The sequence below is a fragment of the Ursus americanus genome, chromosome 18 (assembly GCF_024610735.1).
Source record: "Ursus americanus isolate L20-20 chromosome 18, mUrsAme1.1.p, whole genome shotgun sequence".
Lineage (NCBI taxonomy): Eukaryota > Metazoa > Chordata > Mammalia > Carnivora > Ursidae > Ursus > Ursus americanus.
Genome location: NC_142144.1, coordinates 48,805,430 through 48,825,075, shown reverse-complemented (window position 1 = coordinate 48,825,075; position 19,646 = coordinate 48,805,430). Strand labels below are relative to the sequence as shown.

The 19,646-nt window shown below is 40.3% G+C and overlaps 1 protein-coding gene across 2 annotated transcripts in view; it reads left to right on the top strand.

Moving 5' to 3' along the window:
• The window catches only part of ADAMTSL1 (ADAMTS like 1), an 874,799-nt gene that overhangs the window by 136,557 nt on the left and 718,596 nt on the right, over positions 1–19,646 (top strand). The window lies entirely within an intron of this gene.

The following is a 19,646-nucleotide window of genomic DNA, read 5'->3' as shown; positions in this document are numbered from 1 at the left end:
AACACTGCCATATAATAAAGTAAGGCTTTCAGCACAGAAACGGAAGCAGTAATAACAAAGTTACTGAGTGTGTATTTCTCAATTACTGGGATGCTGGCCTCATCCGTTAACTAACTAGTTTTGAGTTACACAAGGAAAGGTAGTTATAAATGTTCATAAACTTAAGATTCAGAAGGTATGGTTATTTAAGCCTGGTTAAGGTGGCTTTAAAACACCTAAAATAATGATTTTATTATTTTTTTAGTGTATCTTTACTCCAACCCTCTTGAAAATAATATGTAGTCCCTTTATGCAATATGTGCCTCGACGTACGGAACGCACGACAGTGATTCTGATGAGACTAACTCTTTACTGAAATGCTGTTCCTATGTTTTTAGGTAATGAATGACTACTATCCTTCTTGAAATATTGTGTTGGTGTTTTTTCTTTTAACTCCAGCAGCAATTTCTGGGGAGATTTAAAAAAAAAATCATGGCTGTGAGGTTCTGTTAAGGGTAGTAACAGCGAGTTCAGGAAACAAGCTGTTAGTTTAGAATCCAAAATGGTTAAGAGTATGGCAGACTCTTTTGGATTGTAATCCCAGCTCTATCTTTTACTATCCGTGCAACTTTGGTCAAGTAACTTCATCTTTTTTGTGCCTGGTTTTTCACTGGTAACATGAAAATAACAGTAAGAGTGTCTACTCATTTGTTTTACTTAAAAGGTTAATATAGGTGTATACTATTTAGAACAATACCTCACATGCAGTAAAGATTCAAAACCATTAGTTGATACCTGCCACTGCTGATGACCCTAGATGGCCTTTTGCCATATTATGAGATAAAAACAAAAAAAGCACCAAATGCCCCCCAACTACCTTGAAACCATAATCATTGTCACCCCATTTTATATTGTACTTGAGTAGAAGTACTGGGCAACTTAGGTGAAACAGGAAAAGGTCCCGAGTTTGAGAATGACTGTCATGCTACTTCCAGTCGTCCCGAGGCCATTACACAATACGAAGGGGATAGTATTTGTAGGAAGGCCGGCCTAATACTCAGCACACAGAGCTGTCGGCGGTGTAAGCTTTACAACAGCAGTAGGACGTAGGAACTTGGAGAATCTAGTTTGGAGGCGTGCCATCGCGGTGATTAAAAGCTTGTAAAATAAGATCTATGGAGGAAGGCTAAAGAAATTTGGATTGTTTACCCTGGAGAAGAGAAGACTTAAGGGTGATTTAGTGCTGTTATTGAAGCATAAGAGGGTTCTTTTTTAGAGTCTCATGGAAAGCTCTGTTGTAGTTTTCCCAAGATCCAAACAGGAGGAGGTGGGCTGACAGTGCAGCACAACGGATTTAGGGTAGGTAAGAAAAGCTTTTCAACAGGGGCATTTTTTAATAATTTGAAAGGGAGACTGTGTGTTTTTTCTGGAGGTTTTAGTAATAATCATTTGAAGTGGTTTGATCTGGTCCTGCCTTGAGGCATGGGAGTGGGGCATTTTGCTTTAGAAGGCACCTTCTACGAATCATTAAATGACTGGCCTGCCCCGCTCTCAGAAATCGCTTCTTCATTAAGCAAACAACTCTTCCCGTCAGCACAAAGAAAGTAGCCCCCCATTGGAAAGCCTACCAGGAAGGACTGCAATCTAGGTTTATTAATCAGAAGCGCAAACATCTCAGTCTTGGGGACAAAGGCTCTCAGCTTGAGCTATGACTGTGTGTCCCCCTAGGCCCTTCTGTAAGTTTTCCGAGTTGTCAATCTAGAAATTTCAATATATTTAACGTTTTCACTGAACACACTCTGCGTGGTAGGAACTGTGCTAAGTCCTCAGGATATAAAAATAAGTAAGGCATATTCTTCAAGAAGTTCACACTCTAACTAGGTAAGGCAGGATGTGAAAAAACAATTACAGTGCAGTATAATGTTGCCTTAGGTGCGTTTTGCTCTGAGACCTTAGACGAGAGTGCCTAGCTTGGCCTTGTTGGGTCAGGGAAGTTTCCAGTAGATATGGTCCTAGATATAAATCTAAAAAGATGAATAGGATTTACCAGATGAATTTCAAAACAAGAGAACAAAACTGAAGGAGATTCCAGGCATAGGGAACAGCATGTGCAAAGACATGAAGGTATAAGGAAGAATGGATTTTTCAGGTAATTAATTATACTCTACAACTGTTCTACCAGTACGGTAGTCATTAACCACATGTGGCTAGTAAGACATACTTGAAATGTGCTGTCTGAATTAAAATATGCTTTGAGTGTAACATACACACAAAGATTTCAAAGACTGAGTATAAAAAAGAATACATTTCACTATAATGTTTTTATATATTACATGTTGAAATGATATGAGTCTATTGCGTTAAAATACATCATTAAAGCTAATTCCACCTATTTCGTATTACTTTTTTTTATGTGGTTACTAGAAAAATTTACATTACATATATGGCTCACATTGGTGGTTTGCATCACGTTTCTGTGGGAATGACCTGGTCTAGAATATGAAGTTCTGCCGAAAGTGAGGCAAAGGGTGGGAGGTGAAGATGGAGGAGTATTCTTGGATTAGATTACTGTAGAGTAGGAGATTTAGAAATTTTATCTGTAAATCACAGTATAAAGTATATAGTATACTGTAACTTATTACATGCGTATATATACATACATACATATAAACATACATAAATATACACGTAATAGAAACATGCATAGAAACTGAAACAAAAAGTTTACACGTTTCTCTGCAGTTTTGTAGTACATTCTGATATTCTGTATCCTATTCTATTTGGTATTCTGTCACTGCTGGTTGAAACCCATTAAACTGATTCTAAGATCCACTAATCCACTAATGGGTCACAACTTAACCTTATGCTGAAATACAGTCTTATCAACCAATCTGGGCTCACCCCTTTAGTGGCTGAAATGCTTTTTTTCAGTACCATGAATACTATTGGATTTATCTTTGGACTCTATTCACATGTCTAAGGTGGATTGGGTAGAAGTGAAGAAATGACAAGAATGCAGACATGGAGTTGAAATCACTTTAACAGTCAATGAGAAAGATCTGGAGGCTCTAAACTATAGCCATGGCATTAGCAGTGAGGAAAAGAGAATCAATAAAAAGGTGGTAAAATGAAGAGAAAAGCTAGTTAGAAGGTATAGGAATGGGGTTTGTTGGGCGATTGGATATGAGAGGGGAGAGTGTAAGAGTGTACACAGAGTCTTTGGTTTCCGGTTTGAGTGACAAGATGGAGGCGGTGCCATCTGCAGTGATAAGGAATACCTGAGGAGCCTGTTTGGGGAAGGTAAGGAACTCCCGTCTAGACATATTGATTGGAGATGTCTGCATGATACGTAGAGTGAACCATTGGGCAAAGTCATCAGTGTTTAGCTTAGAAATGAGACCGCAGGTATAAATGGGAGAATCCAAGGACAGTGTGTGGAATGAAAAGAGAGTGGAGAAGAGGACTGAATTCTGAGAAATACAAACATGTGAAAGCCAGAAGTTCCAAAAAAAGGACAGGGTAGGAGAACATGATCTGGTGAAGCCAGGGAACGAGAGAGTGTCAAGGAGGAGTGGACAGTTAGTCATTCTACAGAGAGTGGAATGCTGGGAAAAGCCGGTCTGATTTGGTCTAGGAAGCTGTTCATAAAAAGTGGTTCCATAGAGGCTTAGGATTCTGCAGTTGGGTGGAAAACTATCCAAAAAAGAACAGAGATGTTACACTGTATACGGTTTTTCAAGAATTTTGGCTGGGGAGGGAATGTGAGATTAAGGAAAGGTGAGAACGAGATCTTGGAATAAGAATGCATGAATAGATGAGTGAGGAGCAGAAAGTGGAGGGCACAACCTTGAGTAAGTGTTTTGGCCATTGGATTTTTTGGTTTGTTTTTTAAATTTTAAGAAGGAAAAGATTTGAGTTGCCTTATAAGCTAAGCCAAATGAGCCAATGGAGAGGGAGAATTTGAAGACAAAATCATGGGAGAGTTTCATGAAAAAAAGCCCCTCAGGAGATAAAAAGATCGTACAGCTGAATCAGAAGCCATGGAATGAAGAGTGAAGGGATAGGAGTAAATGGGGAAAATGGGGGAGAATGAGGGTTGTGGGGATATATGATGAGTTGCTGAGCAGAATAGAGGGACCCCACCCCTACCCCTGCCCACTGGGGGATTGGATACTCGGTACAGCTGGTGGCACTGGATACACGTGATACGCCCTTCAGGAGCAGCACTCGTCACCCTGGGTCCCGGGCGCGAGGAAGAAAGGTGGTGGGCAGATTCGGGATCAGAGTCATGCCAGAGCTTTAGAACCTGAGCTCAACAGGGCAAGAAGAAAAGCTAAGCAAGAAGACAGGAGGGGTCCAGGGAGTGAGGAACTTAGGAGGTCAAAGATCAAGTGGATTTGGAATAAAAGAGGAAGAGGAAAGAAGGGAGAGGGGACTGTAGTCAGGATGTAAGCTTTTAAGATCAGTTTTCTGAGACAGAGGCTTCGTGCAGAATGGCACGTACTCCAGTTGGTCATAATCCCCTGAAAACACGTGAGCAAGATGGGGAACTGTAATTCAAGTTACAAAACTATTTTTTGTTTGTTTGTTATTGGGCATTTTCAGGTCTAAAATATCCGAAAATTTGGTCATTCCTGAGAATATCCACGTAAGCACTTTAGAATTTATTTGGATAGCAAGGAGAAATTTGTGTATGCGTTTGCGTGTTCCCCCATTTTGTCCAGATGCTTGGAATGCTGGGGATTCCTGCCTTATCCAAAAGGATCTCCATGGTTTAAAAGAAATAGTTTAGCGTAGCTCAGGATTCAGTTAAAAGATTAGTAAGTGGTTATGTTATTTTTACAAACTCTCAAGTGTGACAAACGCTATGTAAATTATTAGGATATGATAAAAATGTAAGGGATGCTAATATATTCGGGGACAGTAATGTTAAAGCTGATTTCGAGATGACATTTGTAATGGCATTCCGCTTTTATGCATACACCTAGCAGAGCACAAGGGAACACACGGAAGGATTATGTCCGGTTGAGGAGTTTCCTGTATCAGGGTGTTCCCTTAAAATAGGAGATAACTGTTGTAGGCATGTGCCAATACCTCCGAGTGCAGCCAGCGTGTTATTTGATATACTGTGTGTTCCAGGATGACTCAATTTGGGGAGCTTGGAAGTCAGTGCTAGAGAGATGCAGTGAAGGGTGCTAAATAATGAGATGCATCAGCCTCACTTTCTGTGTGCCCCTTGCTAGAACACGATCCTTCACTCCTTCCCCATTTGAGAAAAAGGACTCTGAGTTCTGTTTTAATATAGAAAAAGCCTAACGGTTCCAAGCCTTTGACAGTGCCAGAAACTTCCCGAGGCTCTTAGCTATTCTGGCAACTGTTAGAACGAGAACATTGCCCTCTATGTTAGTCAAGCTTGTGTTTTCCGGGTGGTCCAAAAGCCACGGACCTTGGGGATCCTACTTTTGGACGGTATTTGTCATTTTTCTCTTGTTTTTCAGGGAAATGATACTTTCAAAAGCATAAAATGGACAGATTGAAGGCCTCTCTGAGTATTTTTTGTTACTTTCAGTGGCAACTGTTGGTTTTTATGTTTCTTACTACTGTCATGCAAAGCGTGATTTCATGTGATGGTCATGTTGCTGGATTTGCAACAATAGGAAGAAAGTCAACATGAGCCTCCGATGTGAGTCCAGATAGAACAACCCAAGGCTAGAGAGTGTGCACAGCTTGTAAAGGTTTGAGAAGTTAAGTCCTGCAGATCTTGACCCATCCTTCAGAACGGACATATTTTGCTTAGTACACTATTTGAACTGTGTATAGGAACTCAGCTAGAGTGTGTTTTGTTTTTAGAGTAGAGAATATTATTGTTCTACCTTACAAATAATATGCCTTACACATTGGTATTGCTGAAGATAGGTCATCAGCAGATATCTCAGAGTTGGAATTACTCAGACAGGAAACAAACAAACATAGGACCACCTGTAATTTTTATCAACATGTTATGTAAAGGCCACTTCTCTTTGAAGGGTTAGTAGCTATTAGGCTCACAATTCTCTGCACTTCCTGAGCCCTGAGAAGGGTGATAGATGGCTCAGTCCCCCAGTTCACTCTACCAGGACCTGACATACAAAACCACCTGCTGGCTTAGACAACATCTCTTCTTTTTCCCAAAGACAAAATGACACGGTTCCTTGCTCATAGGGATTTTATCTATTATGCATTTGCTGCTTAGGGGCGATAGTATGGGTAATTTGTGTGGCGTTCGGTTCAAGGTTGGTTCCCTGTTTAGGAATTGAGATCATTAAGATGATATGTAGATAGTTTCCCTTTGGGTAGATGAATAGAGTTGTTATCATGGTCATTGTTTTGTTTTGTTTTATTTTGTTTTAAGATTTTATTTATTTATTTGACAGAGAGAGAGACAGCCAGCGAGAGAGGGAACACAAGCAGGGGGAGTGGGAGAGGAAGAAGCAGGCTCCCAGCGGAGGAGCCTGATGTGGGGCTTGATCCCAGAATGCCAGGATCACGCCCTGAGCCGAAGGCAGACGCTTAACGACTGAGCCACCCAGGTGCCCCATCATGGTCATTGTTATCTTCATCAAGGAATCACACTTAAGTTCAGGACATTTCAAGCTGCACAGAACAGGCACATCACGCCCATCACCACATGTTTTCCTTTCTTCCAAGTTTCAGGATTCCTTGGAATTCATGGGTCAAGTATACCCACTGTCAGCTCTTCAAGTTAACCCCCAAAGTCCATGATATCCAGCAATTCAGAACTTGAATTGCATGCCCTGGGAGGAGAAGTCTGCTTGGAGATGAGTGATTCAGTCCAGACGGACGCCTAGCCTGATGAGCATCACATCTCAACTGGTTGTGATGCCTTCTACTTGGTCACTTGAACTCTTGTGAAGAGCTGCTCTATAAATCAATCTAGGTGATATTTATTGAACCATTAGGATCTAAAGGGGTTATGTCTGGTGTTCATTTGTATTTACCCATTTGTAGAGGAGATCACATGCCACAGTGGTATTTGCAACTGGGTATCAATGAAGGCCCATTGATAGGGCCATCATACGTGTCTAGAAGCAGCACAGAATGGCCTCTTTCCTGAGTGAAAATAGGAATACTTTCACCAATAATTAAATCACGCTGTTACATTTTAAAAAACGTGCGTACCTTTTTGATACCCGTGGAACTGTTTGGAGATGAGAGACGACTTGAAGGAGCCCTGGCAAGGAGTTAAAAATAATGGGTTCTGATTCCCACTAAGTGAGTGACCTTGAGAAAAATCACCAAGCATCTGGGGCCAGGGTGTCATCATTTGCTAAATAAGGTGGTACTAGGTATAACTTCAGAATATACTTGGGGACTAGGAGTTCCTAATCGGCATCCTCAAGCCCTGTTTGGGGTTAATGTTCTAAGAGATGACTTTGCACAGAAGATCACTAGCCTGTTTTATGCTTGGCTCATAAAACTCTGAATTTCTTGTATTAAAGGGGTGAAGGTGCAAGAGGAAAGAAAGTTTATTTTTTGGTGAATGGTACAAGCTGTTAGATTCATTTCTCATTTTTTGGAGCACCTCAAAATTCCCTAAAATTTGAGTTGGGGACAGGAGATTAAAAATCATATATCCCTCTGCTGTGGTACTGGCCCAAAGTGCCCACGAGCTGACCTATGCCATATCTGCTCTAAGGCAGGCAACTCAGGCTTCCCTTTGGCTTAACAAACGTCTTTTAGAGCTTCTAGGGTCATTTCCTTTTATAAAACTGTAAACACAATGCAGGAAGCTCCATCCAGGATGTCCAGGCACTGCCAAAGAATGCGATGCTTGGGATGGAGATGCCTGCAAATAGATGTGACATAGCAGAGATAAAAAGGGATGTTGTCTGTTCCCAGTGGCCGCAGAAGCGAGGGCTCAGCGGCAGTTGTAGAAGTGGGGTGAAGGGGGCTGTTGGCTTTTCAGAGGCCTTGTCTCATGCACTGCCCTTGACCTTGTGTGCTCTGGAGTTCGTTCCTGGAACGGTTCAGGGAGGCGAGCTCTGGAGATCCCTGCTCTGCTGCTTGCGTTGCAAAGAGCTTAGAAATCCCTAAGTGTCTCTGTGCGTCTGCTGTGTTTGCACAAGACTATTCGAGGGTGACAGTAGCTTCCTTCTTCTGTAAGGCTTCTTTTGCCTCTCACTTTGGCCATTCTTTGGCAAATTCGTTTCTCAACTTTGAATTCTTCATATTCGGAAAGGGACGCTATTCAGCCACTTGGAACAAATTTATTTGAAATGAACGTACATTCCTTTTTTCCCTCCCTGCCTTCCTCCCCCTTTTCTTCCTTCCCTTTTTCCTTCTTTTCCTTTCTTCTTCCTCCCATCCTTCCCCTTTCCTCCTTTCTCTCCCTTCTGTTCTCCATTTCCTTCTTCTTTTATACAAGTTCTGTGAGGGGGAAAATAAATTACTTCCTTCTGAGCCCTGATGCAGATTTCTTTACTATAATGTTATAATGGTAATTGGCATTTGTATCATTTCTTTTTTTCTTTTTTTCTTTTAATGTTTTTTTATTATATTGTGTTAGTCACCATACAGTACATCCCCGGTTTCCGATGTAAGGCTAGATGATTCATTAGTTGCGTATAACACCCAGTGCACCATGCAATACGTGCCCTCCTCACTACCCATCACCAGCCTATCCCATTCCCCCACCCCCCTCCCCTCTGAAGCCCTCAGTTTGTTTCTCAGAGTCCATAGTCTCTCATGCTTCATTCCCCCTTCTGATTTCTTATCCTAATGAAAATACTGCAATAGTTACTACTCAGGTTATTAAAACTCCAATAACATGAAGTATGTAAGGTATACTTATATGCATTTTTTAAAACTAAGCACCTAATCTGGGGTCACAGTCAAGGTCTAAAAGTTTTATTTGAAGCAAAAAAGCCATGGTAGTTTAACCTGTATGGGAACTACTAAGGATTCTCAGGACTCATTCCACCCTACCGTACTCTTCTGAAGCAGTACTTTGATTACTATGTAAATAAACTGGGTTTAATATATGTCTTTTGATGAAGTCAGTTTCAATATAATGGTCTTGTAAACGTCAACTATAGTGCTTTATAGCACGCCAAAATTTGGCATATACCTGGACTGACTGCATTGATCTATCCAAGGAGAACAGTTTCATTTCTAAAGGAAGAAAGGGCAACAAAATCATAGCCAGTATCAGAAAAAGAATTAGGGAGGGAGAGTAACATCCTTGGCCTGAGCCCACTTTGGGAAGGCTGTGTGACCCAGCAGGAGGGCTCAGCTCCTTGGAACTGGCCTAGCCTTTGGGGCATTTCTTCACTAAGAGCTGAGCTAATCCTGGGAAGTTCTTGCTGAAGGCAGTCTGTGCGTGTAAAGGTGTTGACTGAATATTTATCAATCAGCTTTCAATTAAATCCTAAGAACCCCAAACTGGCATTCAATCCATCTGAATTCCAAAGGAAATAGTATAGTGTTTATGCAAATAAACTCACCAAAGTCATGAGCAACTAAAAATGTTGCACAACTTAAACATCTCGTCACATTGAATGCCCAATTCAAGAATGAGGATATTAGTTTTTCTCTCTTATTAGGTTCTTGTTTGGTTGTCCTATACAATGCAGCATTTAATAATTGTAACTTCCTCAAATCCTTTGAAACAAAGGTGTGTTCCTATGGTTTGGCCTTTTATTTTGTTCCCTTTCTTTGTGTGGATAGCTGAGGCCTAATAAAACTATTGTTCAATACAGGAAATACCTGGAATATTTTATGAAATTTAGGTCATGGCCATGTTGATGTGCTACCGGATTAATACATTATTCTGCACATATTATTGAGATCCTTTTGTAGGCCAGATATTGTCTTCCTTGTTGGGGGGACACAAGTAAACAATGCTGACATGGTTCATATCGTTAAAGAAGTTAAAACTTGCAGAAAAAGATACATAAGCAAACACATGCATGGTTAGAAGTGGTTAGAAGTGGCATGGCAGAAATGATGAGAACACAGTGGTAAAAATAATGCCTTGATAGAGTGATCAGGAAAGAACTGTCTGAGTTAGTGAGAAAGAACTAGAAGCACCCCACGTTTGGGTAAGAGTGCTTTGAAGAGTATACTAGTCAGAACAGAGCATTTCAAGACCACTTAGAGGCTTGTACAGGCAACTAAGTTTGGCCAGTGTGTCTGCCTCATGTGCCTAATTACAAGGATTTGGAGTTAGTGTCTGAGGGACAGAATTTTGTTGAGTGATTTTGAGAGTCTTTATGTGTATAGAGAGGAGCTGGGGATGATACGTACATTGTTGCGATATCACTTTTCATAACATGTGGAATGTGGGTTGGCAGCGATTAGGAGAAAAATGGGCTAGTGAGGAGGTTTTTGCACTAGTCTAGGTGAGCCCTTTGATGGCAGTAGTGATGGAGATGAGTGGTTCAAGATATACTTGGAATTACCATTTAGTAGATTGGCTATGGGAGAAAAGGCATATGGAGGGATACAGAATGATATCCCATGATGTTGACATTTACTGAGATGGAAAGTGTGAAAGCAAAACAGTCTGGGAGGAGGAGGACAAGGGTGGAGATTGAGTGGTCTATTTTGGACAAGTAGAATTCCACATGCTTGTGAAATGTTCAAATGGAAATGAGGAGTTGGATCTAAAAATCTGAACTTTCCAGGAGAAATTTGGGCTGGAAATATAAAGGTGGTAGTTAGACACATACAGATGACATTTAAAACCATGGAGAGAAAGAAAGAGGCCAAAGGACAAAGATATGAAGGCCCAGAGGCATATTAGGAGGTCACGTAGAAAAGGAGGAGACAGAAGCAGCTGCTAGAAAGTAAGGGGAACGAAAAGAGAGTGATGTTAGGAAGTCAATGAGATAATGAGTTCCATGCCTGAAAAAGAGTACTTCGGAGTTAACAATGTTAAGTCACTAGTGACCTTGGTAAGCAGTTTCAAAGAAGGGAATGGTGGTCACAAGCCACAGTGGCATGGTTGAGGAGTAAAGGGGAGGTAGAGAAGTGTAGGCATTCAAGTAAATGCTACATAAATGAGGATGAACTGTGAAGAAAAGCCAAGAAACGGAAGAATAGCTTAGAAGTACTATGGAACCCAAGGAAGATTTTTTGAATGTGTGTTTACCTTCAGTAGCTAGGTGAATAAACTGTGGTACAACCAGACAATGGGATATTACTCAGCCATAAAAGGAAATGAACTATCGAGACTTGAAACGACTTAGAGGAAGTTTAAATGTGCATTACTGGGTGAAAGAAGCCAAGCTGAGAAAGCTAGGTCCTGTATGATTCCAACTATCTGACATTCTAGAAAAGACAAAACTATAAAGACAGTAAAAAGGTCAGTGGTTGGGTGGGAGGGTTGGGGCTGGGAAAAGAGGTGAATAAGTGGAGTGCAAAGGATGTTTAGGCAGTGAAAATACTCCATATTGTATTTTAATAATGATCAATACATGTCATTGTGGACTTGTCCACACTCATAGAATGTACTACACCAAGAGTGAACCCTAAGGTAAACCATGGAGTTTGGCTGATTATGATGTGTCCGTGTAGGTTTATCCTTGGTGAAAATGTACTATTCTGGTGAAGGGCTATGCGTGTGTTGTGGCAGGAGGTATATGGAAAACTCTGTACCTTTCATTCAATTTTATTGTAAACCTAAAACTCCTTTTAAAAGTGTATATGCTGATAGTAGGAGCGAGAGGTTGCTGAGGGGAGAAGGAGATAATCCCAGGAGGTGAGAAGGGATTCGTTTCTTTGAAAAGAGTCTTCTTGGGGGTGTAGCCAGAGAAGATGTGGCCAATTTAGGCAGTGTCATGGGTGAGAAGTTTGGACATCAGCTTCTTGGAACTTCTGGCTCCAAATGAAATATGGGATGTATCCATGTAAAGATAAAGTGGTGGGAAGGGATAGAGTAGAAGATTTGAACTGAGAGAGAAGATTTCAAACAGCTATATAGGAGAATAAAGGGAATGCAGGCCTGTTAGAGAAGTAAAAATAGTAGCCTCGCTGGGCCGTGCTGAGAGCTCATGTGGGGCTTGTGAATATGGAGTTAAAGTAAAACCAGTATATACAAGCATGACTCGAGATAGAGAATAAGGATAATTTTCTAAAAATTCTTTATATTTTTTATTTTTCTCTTCCATTGTCCCTTTTATAGTTGTGCAGTGGGATAAATTTTCTGTCTGCCTCAAATAAAAAACTAGACAATCCATATGTCTTCTAGGGAATAGAAGGTCCTACAGGTGTAGTAAGTTGAAAAATACTCTAGATTCAGAAACTAGAAAGTTGAGTTCTACGTATTTGTCAGTATTTCAGCCTTCGATCTTCATCCAAAGGTAAGGTTTCCTTTCTGTCCACACCTGCTTTGTTCCCACTCCCAGCCAGGGCCTTGCTGACTCTGACTTTCAGGCTCATCCTGGGGTGGTACTCAGGCAGCAAGAAGAGGAAAGGAAGCACAGGGGTTTCTGTTCTGCTTGACTGATGTACCTGTAAATGGATATTTTTGGGCCTGGCGCATATTTAAGTCGGCATCATTTTCTGAGTACTTTTATGGCTTTTCTTAGAATCCGCTTCTAAACCCCTCCAAGTGCAGCTTCTGTGATATGGACATATTCCATTCCCATGACTACTTCTCCTCTCAGCTCCTAGTTTTCCAGAAGTCCAATCTGCAGATATACTTGGTGGGAATCCCATTAGCCTCCAGTTAGTCAGCATACCTACAAGCCAAAAAGGCTTTAGGCTGGTGCTGTCCTTCATGGGTCATCTCTGGCCTCAGGAAACAACATTGCTTCCTTTGCTCTAATAAATTGCAGGGTTGTGGATTCCATGTAGTCACCTCTCCTTGGCTCCCACATCAAAGCAGTTTATCAGCCCATCTCTCTTGTCCTCAAGGTTTCCAAGACAGGGGTCATAACTGTTCCCTGATCCCTCATCTACAGGTGTGGTGCATTGAGCTCTGATTTGTCCCTTAGAAACATCCCTGGCTAGGGTTGACTTCAGGGAGCGGGTATCCCTAGACACCCCTTCCTTTGTTGGTACTAGATTCAACATTCTCGCAGTTCCCACCAAACAGAGCCTCCTCTTCTCAAAATGCATCCTGAGCCTTTTACGGCCATCCTCAGAGATGAGGCATTTGTAAATGTCATGGAATCACTTTCACTCTTTTTCTTTAAAAATTTGCATTCTGGTTAATACTTGACATGGGAATTCTATGTTTATCATTTTCTGACACCTCAAGTCAAAGTCCCAATTCGATATCCTTTAAACCCATTTGTATATTTAAGCAAACCTTGATACATATCTGAGGAGCACCATTATGGAGCACGTCTAGATTTAGCTTTTTCAGGCAAGTAGTATAGACACATGAAAGTTGGATGTGATCCCAAAGGCATGGTTTTATTGAAGGACCTTAGAGTTACAGCTGGACCATAAGAACAACTGAAGACATAAAAGGACTGATGGATAGTGGGGAAGTGGTTGGGTTGAAGAATAAGGTTGAAGAATGTTCTAGTGGTGGTACCTGGCCAGGTGAGCTGGACGGGGAGGAAATGGTGGTTAGAATAGATTATTTACTGGTGATGTCAAGGGTCAAAGGATGGCCACAGGAGAGCATGAAAGAGATAGAATGGAGGAAAAGGTAATTGTTGGTCAAGTAATGAGAAGACAGAGTGATGGATGGCTCATCCTCAGGGTGGTCTAGTCTGTGACTGCTGCCTAGGTTGGTAGTAGGTGAGAAGACAGACCAGAAATAAAAGTCCTGAGTGAACAAGGTATAGTGACTACAAGGTAGGTGGGAATGCCAAAGAGATAGGGGGTGAAGAATAGAGAATTTAGATGGTGTGAGGCTTAAAGGAGCAGTGGTTTTTGTAAGACTGAAGGGGAGGCATGATGCAGAAGTGAAAAGCACAATCTAGAAAGGCACAAGATGACTTTGATTCAAAATTTTAAGATGCCTTCTGCATTACATGTTATGATCATATCCCTTTTTCTGAGAATAGGTATACAACACAAGAGAGGAAGGTACACTGTATTAGAAAGGGCACAGTCAGCAGCCAGGAAACTAGAATACTACAAGTTATGCTGTTTCTACAAATAACTGGCTGTGGGATCTGGAGCAAGTCACTTCACCCTGAACGCCAAAACCCTGCATTGAAACAGCAGCTTACAAAGCACTTTTGTAATCAAGTTGTCATTGTATAGGGATAACTACCCTATGTGGTACACTTTATCTTATCCTTTTTGTAATTAGAAAACTGAGGCCCAGAAGCATTAAGTGATTTGCCCAAACAGCAGGGTTGGACTTGAGTGTATATAATCTGGTCCAAGTGCCATCCATTTCTATTCTATAGTCATCCTGCCTGTTTTCACTCTAGACACAGCAGTGCCCATCTAGACCAATAAAATTTGTATTTTGAGTTGGAAAAAAAAAAACTTCTATTATGTCAGCCTTGAAAATTCTTTTAACTGAAATTGAAAACTATTCATATTTTATGTGTTTGTGAGTCAATCTTTTTATATTAATGATTTATCTGGCAACATCATATATACATTTAAACCAAAAAAAATTTCTAGTTGTGTTTCACACAGGAAGATTACTTGGTATCTTGAACTGATCATTTTCCTGGAAATAGGAAAATATGGTACAGCTTGCTAATATTTCTGCTGCTTGCAGCTTTGTATTGCAAAGGACTTTGGGAAGTCTAGCCTATCAGATTTAGTAGGCAGAGAATGAAGACCCTGGGGTGCTAGCCAAGCTAGTGCTTATAGCTGTGTGCCCCCAGATGTATTCTTTACTGTTTTTTTTCGCATTTAATCATGCTTTACTGTGAAAGAATATCTTTTTTTGTTCAAGCTTGCAACACAGATAACTTTTTTCCATTGTTTTTTCTGCCTTGTATTACTCTCACTTTATAAAACATTCTCAATCTTTAAGAATAGTTAACCATCCCACAACTGACCTTGCACACAAGAGTACACAGTAGTCCTATTAAACATTTAACAAGACTTGATGAAAATTGTGTGCACACGGATCAGAGCATAACTCTTTAAAATCGGTATATCTGAGTGATCCATTTGTACATATTTTCATAAATCCAGTGATTTTGCTGTTTGGGCAAGCTCATCTTCTTTTTTTTTTTTTTTAAAGATTTTATTTATTTATTCGACAGAGATAGAGACAGCCAGCGAGAGAGGGAACACAAGCAGGGGGAGTGGGAGAGGAAGAAGCAGGCTCATAGCGGAGGAGCCTGATGTGGGGCTCGATCCCACAACGCCGGGATCACACCCTGAGCCGAAGGCAGACGCTCAACCGCTCTGCCACCCAGGCGCCCCGGACAAGCTCATCTTCTTGAAGAAACTAAGATCAGGCATAGAATTTTAAGACTGAGAAAGTGATTTTCTCCGTTTGTTTATACCAAACTGAAAAACAAAGGTAGAATCCCCAATTTTGTTTATTTGCATTTTTGGTGTAATTTAAAAAGTTTAGCTTTTTAAAGATTATAAGAAAATGTAAATGATATTGGCATTATTTTAACGAATTGTCTTAATACGTTGAAGAAAAATCTATGTATTTGTGAAGAAACAAGAATAAACTTGTCATAGAGAAACTGAATAAACTCTTAAGATGCACTTAGGACATAAGTATAAGGTTAAGATTATTGAAGGATATTATATGATAAAGGTTATAAATTGGTAGCTTAATATGTATTAAAGTGCTTTTAATTTCTTATTATATGAATCTTTTTTGGGAATATATCTGTTGGAGTAATTTTTTTTTTTTAAATAAAAACAAGACCTGAGTAAGCACATTTGCAGCTGCGGTTATTTTTAATGTTGAACATTGAATTCATGCTTTTTAGGGCAGCAGACTTCTTTTAGGGCATACCAATACCTTTATTTTGTCAAATAACATATCCAGCATAAAGAGGGTCATACTACATATGTGCCCATATTAAGTTTTGAGGAAGCAGGAAAGGTAAGCTATGGTGGAGATTTGCAATTTGATTACTTCTTACCTAGACCAACACCCCCCCCCCATTTTTAGTCTCTGAACGACACTTGAGGCACATATCACCCTTCATATGCCCACTTGTAAAGCCTCCCCAAACCAGGTGACGCCCCGCCCCCAGAGCTGTCCTTGAATCCCCGCACCTCTGGCCTGTCTCTAGATGATCTCCTGGTGTAGTTTCAGACAGATGTTAGGCTTGTTCCTCCAGTGTCCCTCTGCTTAGCTACTGTGAGGGACCTGGCAGAAGGAGGAGGAGCTGACAAGAGGAAGAGGTAGAGAAGGAAAAAGTAAAAGAGGTTAAGGGACTAAGAAAGAGTGTCTGGCATTATTATCTAAAAATCCTTCACTGACAAAGGCCATGAGAAAATTGATAAGAAGGGTAGAAAAGCCCGTAGTTAAAAGTGAAGACCAATGTGGCCAATTGTAAGTGAACAAATGATATGCCATGACTTGTGTTGCTAGGAACTTAGACTCTGATGCAATCAATCACTAAGCAAAATGTTGTTAGATAAGGATTAAATAAATGGAGCGATTAAAGCATGTCTATGTCAATAGTGTTACAGACCAACATAGGGAACATAAGATTTAAGACTAATTAAAAAGCTTTTTTTTTTTTTTTAAGGATTTGGCGCCAAACATTACGTTTTGTGTCTTTAGGTTTGACTACTATTTAAACCAATTTGTGAGGTCTTTAGGGCCACTGGAGCAGGGGTTGGTAAATCAGTGGTTAAGTGTAGGTTCAGGCACTTTGAAAGCAGATTTTTCTTACATAACTTCAAGTCTGAAGGTTAGAACTCTGTAACGCTGAAATGATATCTCAAGATATTTATCTAACACTGGCTAAAGTCATTGAAGAAGAAAGTTATTGTGTTAAGAAATCTTTCAGTGCCAATGAGCCTAGGCTTTTCTGGATAAAAATGCCCATAAGCTTGACTATGGCATACATCACCCAATAAAAATCTATGTCTGGTTTTAATGTTGATATTTAGCCTTTGGCTAGGTTCAAATGCTGTAGGTAATTTCAGGCTTAAACCCTCACTTGTGTAAAGCTCTGAAAAATCTCAGAGCACTTAAGAGTTATATGAAAGACAGACCTGCAGTCATCTGGAATTCTAATTCTAAACCTGGTGCAACCGGGGCTCTTTATGAGGAACAATTTGCTCTTTTGTGCCTGCTATTCGGAATTGTGTGAATAACCTTGTCCATAAGACATTAATTTTAAACAATGGTTCTGGATATTCTGTATAACTTGTAAATATAATTCCTGACATTAATGTTAGCTTATTTCCTCCACTTTCAACACGACATTCTTGCTCTAGCCCTAAAAGTTGAGTTATTTATTATTCTTGTTTCTTTTTTCTTTTCTTTTTTTTCCCCTTAGGATTACTACCTTAGAAAAACCCTTTGCCCCAATTCTCATTTCTATAGATCCAGACCAAAGCCATAGTCTTGCTTTCTCTCTACTCAGAGAATTCTAGATAGGGGTCAGTAAAGATGAGATAAAGCATTCTGAAAATTAAGGGAGTCCAATTAAAATATTCAAATGGAAAATAACATTTATTTTGATTCTTAAGAAGAAGACTTCTTTCCTCCAGTTTCCTATTGTAGACAAACTTTTCAACTTCCTAAGCCACTTCACAGAGTAAGCTCCAATTCCTTGCCATAGTGAAACTCAAGACTCTTATCTTGGGATACTGCTTCCCATACCAGTTAGGTAAGTGTGGTCTGTTATTTGCAGTCAGATTAGGATTTGGTGATGGAATTATCCTATCTTCTCATTAGTGTTCAATTCATAGTTATATCTGAAGCTGTGAAGTAAACCAATCCATGACAATATACAGTTCAAGCTAACTTCCTCTCTCCCTCCCTCCCTTTGGTGTTGAAGACTAAGAGTGAACAAAATAGACAAAAATCCTTACCATCACGTAATGTGCATTATAGTGGGGTGAGGCAGAAATATACACAATTAAAATGTATGTCTTGGCAGGTGATGGTGCATGTTGGGGATAAAAATAAAGCAGGCAGGGGAGATGAATGAAGGGAGACAAGGACTGTAATCTTAAATGGGATCGTTAGGTAAGACTCTGCTAACAGTCTGACATTTGAGCAAACCATGTGGGTATCTGGAGGAAGAGTGTTCAAAGCTGGGGAAACAAAGTGTCCGTATGCTGAACCATGAGAATACTGGTGTGTTTGAGAGAGAGAGAGCAAGGAGGTGTGAGACTGGAGTGGAAGGAGAAAGGAAACAATAGCAGGCATGATGAGAGAGGGCCAGATTATATAGGACCTTGTAGACTTTGATTTTACTCTGAAGATGTGAGCCGTCTGGAAACAACAGTGGAACTAATGGCCAGACTGTCTGGATTTGAATCCCACCTTTGCCACTTACCAGCTGTGTGACCTTGAGCACAATACTTAACCTTTCTGGGCCTCAGTTACCTCCTCTGTAAATAGGGATGATAATTGGACCTTTGTAGGGTTGTGATGATAAAATGACTTACTGTAAGTAAAGCACTTTGTGCAGTGCCTGGTGGTTAATAAACATTATATATGTGTTAACTGGCTGGTTGGCCATTGGAAGGCTCACTCTGCTGTTTGGAGAAATGACCCTCGCAGGCTCAGGGATGGGAGCAGGGATACACTGAGGGGACTATCTGTGTAATGCAGGCAAGATGTAATAGTGGCTTGGAGCAGGGCAGAGCGGTGGAGGTGGTGAGAAATGGTCAGATTATGGATCTATTTGGAAAGCAGAATCAACAAGGTAAGCTGTCTGACCAGATGGGAAGTGTGAGAGGAAGAGGAGAGTCAAGGAGGACTCCTGGGATTTTGCCCTCAGCAAAATGTCATTTACTAAAAGGGAAGGAGAATATGTGTGCGGCAATTTTTTTTAATCAGAAATTCTGTTTTTAGGCATATTAAGTTTGATGTGCCCGTTGGTCATCTAAGTGGCGTTGGCTAGGCAGACACTGCCTTTGTTCTAGAGAAAAGCAGGCATCAGAGAGCGTCCAGACTATGGAGAAAGCAGACCTCCCTAGAGAAAGGGATCACCAAATAGAGGAGAGAAGCCTGCAAGCATTGGGCAGTTAAAGTTATAGTTTGAAGGAATAGAACCTAACCTGAAATAAAACTGAATGACCAGTGACTTGAAGACTCTTGCCTGTGCTTCATTCAGAAGAATTTATAATGAACTTAAAAAAAAAAAAAAGCAAAATAAAGAGCTCAAATCAGTTTCTTTAAGAGCCATCACAAAATCCTAAATCTTCTTAAAAGTTAGATGGGAATCTCCCCAGTATTGCCTCTCTGAACTCCATGACTATGATAACAACATTCTTCTACGTTCTGATTTATTGTTGTAAAAATAAAACAGATATTTTTAAGCAGTAAGATAAGAGCTTGGACTGTACACTCTGATACAGCATATTAAATACAATCTTAAGTGATTGGTAACTGTATTGCTTTATTTAATTGATTTAAGTGTACTTTAGAAAGCTTTTAAGTAATTTTATATAACAAGGATGGTTATAGTTGATTAAAATTCTGCTCATGATAATTTTGGCACAAAGTTGGGCATTGGTCCTTGATTAAGGCCACTGTTATATTTTAATTTTACATGTGTTAGCTTTGTCGTTTTTAT